Raw genomic sequence first — 7,853 nt, 5'->3', positions numbered from 1 at the left:
AACTCCAAATCCTGAACACACCGATAGTTTCGGGGGCTCAGTCACCGAAGTAACACCATCGGCCCATCTCATCATGGCAGTAATTGCTCCATGGACCGAACCTTTCTTGGCCTACATTAATAGGAAGGAGCTCCCCGACGACCAGAATGAGGCTCGCCGCATTGTCCGGCGCTCGAAGGCCTACAAGGTTCATGACGGAGAGCTCTACAAGAAAAGTACCACCGGAGTACTTCAAAGATGTATCTCTGAAGAAGAGGGGCGGCAGCTTCTAGCGGAAATTCACGCCGGTCTCGGTGGACACCACGCCGCAGCTCGGGCTCTTGTTAGCAAGGCCTTCCGTACTGGGTTTTATTGGCCGACAGCCCGAGCAGACGCACAGGACCTTGTCCAACACTGCGTCGGATGCCAACTCTTCGCCAACCAAAGCCACATGCCCCCAACTGTCTTACAAAATATCCCCATCACTTGGACTTTCGCGGTCTGGGGACTGGATATGGTTGGACCCCTTAAAGGGAAAAGCCATAAGAAAAAATATCTGCTGGTTATGGTGGACAAATTCACTAAGTGGATAGAGGCTAAACCGGTCAAAACGGCTGAGTCCGGCCCGGTGATAGACTTCATATCCAGTGTTGTGCACCGTTATGGTGTCCCACACAGCATCATCACGGACAACGGCTCTAATTTCACAGCCGACGAGGTAAAAACCTGGTGTACTAATCTGGGTATTAAACTCGATTACGCCTCCGTCTACCACCCACAAACCAACGGTCAAGTCGAACGAGCCAACAGTCTTATTATGAGCGGCATCAAGCCCAGACTAGTGAAGTCTTTGAAAGAATCAGACAAGCACTAGGTTGAGGAGCTCGACTCCGTACTCTGGGGGCTGCGGACCACGCCCAACTGTACTACCATATACACACCTTTCTTCATGGTGTATGGTGCAGAGGTCGTATTGCCCTGCGATATTATTCATGACTCACCTCGAGTGCGTATGTACGAAGAGAGAGAAGCCGAGCTTGATCGGCAGGACAGCCTAGATGCCCTGGAGGAGGAACGCGATGTCGCAAAAGCCCGTTCAGCATTTTACCAACAGCAGGCTCAAAGATATCAAAGCAGAGAAGTACGGGCCAAGACTTACAACGTTGGCGAACTCGTTCTACGCCTGCCGGAGAAGAAAAAGGACAAACTCAAGCCCAAATGGGAGGGTCCCTTCATAATTGACGAAGTCTCACCGGAGGAGCGTACCGTCTTCGCGATGCATCAGACAATCGCCTCGAGCCGAACCCCTGGAACGCGGCCAGACTCCGAAGATTCTATGCCTAGCGCCAAACCCCTTGTTCGTCTCCTCCTCCCCTGTAGTTTCCATTATTTTTTCTCTCTTTTCCGATTACTTTTTACTTTCTCGCTTTAAAGCTTTGGTACGGCTAGACTGCACACCCCTGACACATACATCTTTAAAATATGTATGTCCATTATACCTGGGGGCTTCTTGGATAGAAGCTTTTATTATTATTCCTCAAGCATCAAGCTCTTCACATATGAGTTCTTCCATATGTACCTTTTCTTCCCATTATATGCATCGATATGACTTAAGTTTTGGCCAAGCTGGGTTGCCTGGCTCCTGTGCTTATGCCCTATGTTCCCGTTAGTTCAGCTAGGGCATAAAGGGAGCACCTCTGCGATTGGTACTAGGGCTGCAAACGAGTCGAGCTCGAGCGAGTTGGAGTTGGCTCAGCTCAACTCTTATGAAAATTCGAGCAAGCTCAAACTGAGTGAAGCTCATGATCGAGCTGTAGAACATGACTCGTGCTCAGCTTGTAACGATCTCGAGTCGATCTCGAGCTAGTTTCGAGCTAAATGAGATGGTAAATATGAATCTATGGATGAAAAACTAAAAAATTAAGGTGAATATGCCGGGAACTTTGCCAAAAATATAGGTTATTTAACACATAGTCGACCACGTGCCATAATGAGGCCTAAATCTTCTCTGCACTTAGTTAAGTTTCCATATTCGTTGGTAAATAAAATGAAGAAAAATTATGGACAACATAGATGGTAATAAATTATCGTATTTCGATTTAATATAAGGCATGATTATTTAACATAATGATATTCTATCGAGCTAAAATCGAGTGAGCCAACATTGGCTCAAGATCGGCTCGTTTCTCGGTCGAGCTACATAAAGTGTTCAAACTTAACTCGTTTCTTTTCGAGTCGATCTCGAGTCGAGTCAAAAAACGAGTCGATCTCGAGCGGCTCTCGAGCCTCGAGCTTTTCTTGCAGCCCTAATTGTTACTGCCGGGTCATTCGGATGTGTACCTCAGACTGGGTGAAGCCGAAAGCTAGCGTTCTTAAGGGAATATTCGGTCGGTGAATTAAAGAGATTTTTGCAATTACGCCATTGCGAACCCCCAGAAGTTACATACACTGTGATTTTTCTATCACAATTCGGACATGTACATTAATACATGCACACCCAGGGAAAGGAACCCTTAACGGAACTATTATCTGTGGAAGATGTTTCTTACGATCTCAATGTAATATAACATAACTAGCAGAATACAACTTGTCTGTTCAAGCAACTATGACCCCTACGCCTAGTTTTCCAAGCATACCCCGGTCTATTCGGCCGCGAGGGTATTCGGAAACACTCCGCACCCTCGGGCCCGGAGGTTGAAGCGAAAAGGTCTGCCATGACAAATGCTATACAATTCAGCTAGAATTACATAGGGTAAGGAAAGTACATAGTCACTTGGACTCAAACACTTCCTCCTCTATACCATCCAACAGGCGGTCCAACTTACAATCCTGTTGGGAATATTTGGCGGCCACCTCTACTTGGTCATATACTAAACTAACGGGAATTTCTTCCCCATTTGACCCTAGCGGTCCAACCTGGGCCACGTGATTAGGATCCAGCTTGGTATATCGCGTTTTCACCATGGCCCAGGCCTCTCGTGCACCCTCTCAGCAGGCCGATATCTTCCATAGTCGGATACACCGCCGCGCTCCCTTGAACAGCTCTACAAGCTCCTCCATACTTCCTCGAGGGGAGGTGGATGGCCATAACGCCTTGGCAACACTCCGCATGGCTAGCCGAGCATGCTCGTGCACTTGCGACAGCCTTTGCAGCAGACCACTTGATGATCCGGACACCTCCTCTTCAAGACGGCCCGTCAATATGCCTGCAATCATAACTATATCAGTTCCATTTATCGTCGAACTACTTTAAAAATAGTTCAGCTACATACTGAATATTCCGCCCCGCAGCTTCTTGTTCTCCTTTACGGAATCAGCTAGCTGGGCCCGCACATTCTTCAACTCTTCGCCCAGCTGGATCTTGCAATCCTGGAGTTGGTTTTTCTCAACAATGACCTGCTTTAGCACATGTTCGCCCGTCGCATGTAGCCTTTTGGCTTCTTGTTCATTCGCTTGCGCGACTTCCAGCGCCTCCTTGAGTTCCACTGACAATTATGTCATGGTATAGGAAACACTGTTAACACTAATGGCATTTAATCATATTTTCTCGATGGAGGGGAATATTACCAGGTGATGCCTTCTTGGATTTCTCCAGTTCGGCGGCGACAGCAGTTAGCTGTGTCTGACACCTTTTTAGCTCTTGGGCTAACATGACGTTCTTCTCCGTAAGAGCCTGGTTATACAACGATCCTCAAATCAGTTGTGCCAACTACTTTAAGTCTCGGGGGCTACTAGCATATGGTTATCATATTTTGGGCACAGTAAACTTACCTGCACATCTGTTAAATGCTGCTTTGTGGCTCTGCGAAGCCCGTTTTGAGCAGCTCGGATGTATGCGTCAGCCGAGTTGAAGGCATTGAGAATGCCTCTTCCGAGAACTCGGGCTCTCGTAAAACAGCCCTGCAGCGCCGATGGTTCATGGCGCTCTCTACCTCCGAGTTGGTAACGGACATATTTTCCAAACCCTCGGCCGAACGATAGTTCGGCGTTGCTCCCGTACCGGCTCCCGTTTCTCTGGCGGGATCTAAATCCCGGTTGTTGGGAGTACGACTGGCCGGACACCCAGACATAGTCCGGCGGACCCTTTTCTTGGAACTAGACAAACGCACAAAGTCACAGTCGGGTGCGGCCGCTGAAAAACATATTTATGGATCCGTACCTCTTCGATGAAAGCTTAGCTATGTCTTCACCAGCCTTCCTCTTCGAAGGCTGGCCCGGTGTGGGAGCCGATCTCCTCGGAATCGCCGAACGCCTCCTCTTTGGAGCACAAGACAGTACGGTGGGTAAGATAGAATAAGAGCACTCTTTTAGAGGAGGTGTCTCTTGATTACTTACGCGCGAAACGGGAAGAAGGCCAGGGTAGTCAGTGGTGATGGCCACTTCTGTGCCATCATAGCTCGTCTGGTAAAACACTCCCTCCGCGAGCACCACGAATATATCCGGATCCTCCTCAAACCCAGGATCAAGCTCCCGGTTGTGGTTCTCCGGCTGTGGGGCGGGACTATGAAGTCCTTCGGTGACCTTTCGCCAGTGCTGTCATAACAAACGGATTTGAAATTTATCAAAAGTAATCCGGAAGTGGAATGAGTGAAACAGAGGGGTTGAGGCTTACCCAGCTGGGGGGATCATACATAGAATACCCATCTCTACGCTTAATGCGAAGAAATTCCTCTTCCTCCCCTTTAAACAGCTCGGCCAATATCTTGGCCAGGGCGGCGGGGGTATCCGGACCTTTCCGGCCACAACGGGAGGCGTTATCCTCTCCATTATAGTGCCACATTGCAGCCCTTTGTATTGTAGCGGTTGAACCCCTCGCACTATGGAGGTCGCCATTACCTCGATTATTGTGAGTCCGGACTAAGCGAGCGTCTTTATCTCGCTCATGAGTTGACGAACTTCTGCGCTGTCATCCTCTTCAAGACTCCGGGGACGCCAACTGTGGCGTTTCTTCAGTGGAACACTTGCAAACTCAGGAAGACCCTTTCGAACTGGGTCAGGAAGCGCGACGTCCTCAATGTAGAACAATTCGGAAGGCCATTCTTCAGATGCCTTCCTGGGCGTGCCGGACAGATATCCGGTATCGGCGATACGCCATACTTCGGCTCCGCCCACTTCAAATATTGACCCCTCATGATTGCGCGGGACAAGACAGAACAACTTCCTCCACAACTCAAAATGGGCCTCAATGCCCAGAAATAGTTCGCATAAGGCAACATAACCTGCGATGTGTAGAATAGAGGCAGGGGTGACGTTGTGCAGCTGGAGGCCATAATATTCCAGAAGCCCTCGGAGGAACGGATGGATTGGAAATCCGACGCCTCTTAGCTGGTAGGGGACGAAACACACCCGCTCTCCCCCGGATGGATTGGGGAAGCCCTCTGCCTGAGTCTCACCATTGAAGGAAGCTAGCCCCGCTCGAACAGGGACTAGATCTGCAGGAGGAAGAAATCCCTGCGTCTGCAGCTTCGCCAATTGGCTGTGGGGCACAGAACACCTCTCCCACCCGCCTTTCTCTAGGCCGGAACGGGAGGAGGAGCTGGGAATGCTAGCCATGTTGGAATGGTTTCTCCTACCAGTCTTCGGGGATTTTTCTCTACGGAGTGCCGAATGGATCTAGGATCCAATCTCTTTAAATAGGCGCTCTTCCTTGCCGGGACGGGGTGCTATTTGCAAAAATACCCTGACCTTCTACATTCTCTCGACACGTGGAAGACGAAGTTATTTGACGCGCAGAAGCCGAGGGGAGCGACATTGATCAACGGCCGAATACATTACTTGGAGGTCATCGGAGGAGGAACCCGCCTTGCAATGCCGAAGGCAATTTGTGTGCCGAACACTTCGTTATTGAAGACTGGTCCGGGGGCTACTGAGGGAGTCCTGGACTAAGGGGTCCTCGGGCGTCCGGCCTATTATCTGTGGGCCGGACTGGTGGGCTGTGAAGACATGAAGGCCGAAGACTCTACCCGTGTCTGGATTGGACTCTCCTTGGCGTGGAAGGCAAGCTTGGCGATCAACTATGAAGATTCCTTCCTATGTAACCGACTCTATGTAACCCTAGATCCCCCCGGCGTCTATAAACCGGAGGGTGTAGTCCGGATAGCATATATTCATTACCATAGTCATACAGGCTAGACTTCTAGGGTTTAGCCATTACGATCTCGTGGTAGATCAACTCTTGTAATACTCATATTCATCAAGATCAATCAAGCAGGAAGTAGGGTATTACCTCCATAGAGAGGGCCTGAACCTGGGTAAACATCGTGTCCCCCATCTCCTGTTACCATCGATCCTAGACGCACAGTTCGGGACCCCCTACCCGAGATTCGCCGGTTTTGACACCGACAGTCACCACATGTATCATATAATATGTATGTAGGTATATACCTGTGATCACCTCCCAAGTGATCACGGCCCGATAGTATAACATGGCAGACGCACAAGAATGTAGGGCCACTGATGGAATACTAGCATCTTATACTAAGCATTTAGGATTGCAGGTAAAGGTAACAACAGTAGTAGCAAAGACAGGCTATGCAGCAGAATAGGATTAACCAAAAGCAGTAACATGCTACACTACTTTAATGCAAGCAGTAGAGAGAAGAATAGGCGATATCGGGTTGATCAAGGGGGGGTGCTTGCTTGGAAGCTCAGCCGAGAAGGAAGGGTCGTCAATACCGTAGTCGTACTGGTAGCGGCAGTGGCGGTCTCGGTGTCTAACGAGAGAAGAGGGGGAAGAAACAATAAATATAATGCAAACATAAGCATGGCGATGCATGACATGACAATGCGCGGTGCTAGGTGTGCCCTAACGCGGTAGGAGGTGATACCGGCGAAGGGGGGAAAACATCCGGGAAAGTATTCCCAGTGTTTCGCGTTTTCGGACAGATGAACCGGAGGGGGAAAGTTGCGTGTTCGCTATGCTAGGGATGTGTGGCGGACGAACGGGCTACATATCCGGATTCGTCTCGTCATTCTGAGCAACTTTCAGGTACAAAGTTTTTCCATCCGAGCTACGGTTTATTTTATATTAATTTTAAAAGATTTAATCAATTTTTAAATTATTATTATTAAATTAATTCAAAATTAGCATTATTGCATCAGCACGACGTCAGCATGACGTCAGCAGTCAACACAGGTGTTGACTGGGTCGCTCACGTGTATGTCCCGCATGTCATTGACTATTTAGTTAATTAACAGTAGTTAATTAGGTTAATTAAACATAATTAATTAAGTTAGTTAATTAATTAATATTTGAAATTATTTATTTATTTATTTATTGTTTTTTTAAACGTTCTTGGGCAGGGGCCCACTGCCATAGGCCCAATGGCCTTAACGAGCGCGCGGTTACGGGGCGGAGCCAGGCGTGAGCGTTGGGCACCCGATTGGGGAACTCGAGCGCTAGCTCGGCGAGGCCATCGGCGCGGCGCCGGCGCCCACGACGCCGGCCAGCGGAGGCGGCGAAGGCCTGCGGGCGGCCAGGTGAGGCCGCAGCGGCAGGCGGAGCAGAGGTGGGGCGCGGCGCTGTGCACGACGGGATGATGGCCAGAGGCGCGGTGCAGCGGGGGAAACGGGGCAGTGGCGCGGCGCGCGGCGAGCAAGTGGCACAAGCGAGGCGCGTCGGCGCGGGGCGATGGGCGCACGGGGTCGCAGCATGCGCAGGTAGGTCGGCCAGGGGTGCAGCACGAGGGGCGACGGGCACGGCCGGACGGAGCGGCGCGCGGCCAGGGCGCAGCCCGACCGCAGTGCGCGCGCGGGGGGATGCGGGCGAGCGCACAGGAGCGGACGAGGGGCGCAGTGTCCGCGGCGACAGCGACCAGCATGGTGCGGGGAAGAGGAGAAGGAGGGGGGCCTCACAGGGGTTCGCAGGGTACGGG

This window comes from Aegilops tauschii, chromosome 5 (genome assembly GCF_002575655.3).
Source record: "Aegilops tauschii subsp. strangulata cultivar AL8/78 chromosome 5, Aet v6.0, whole genome shotgun sequence".
NCBI classification, from domain to species: domain Eukaryota; kingdom Viridiplantae; phylum Streptophyta; class Magnoliopsida; order Poales; family Poaceae; genus Aegilops; species Aegilops tauschii.
The sequence above is the reverse complement of the archived record's forward strand: the minus strand, read 5'-3'. Positions refer to the sequence as shown.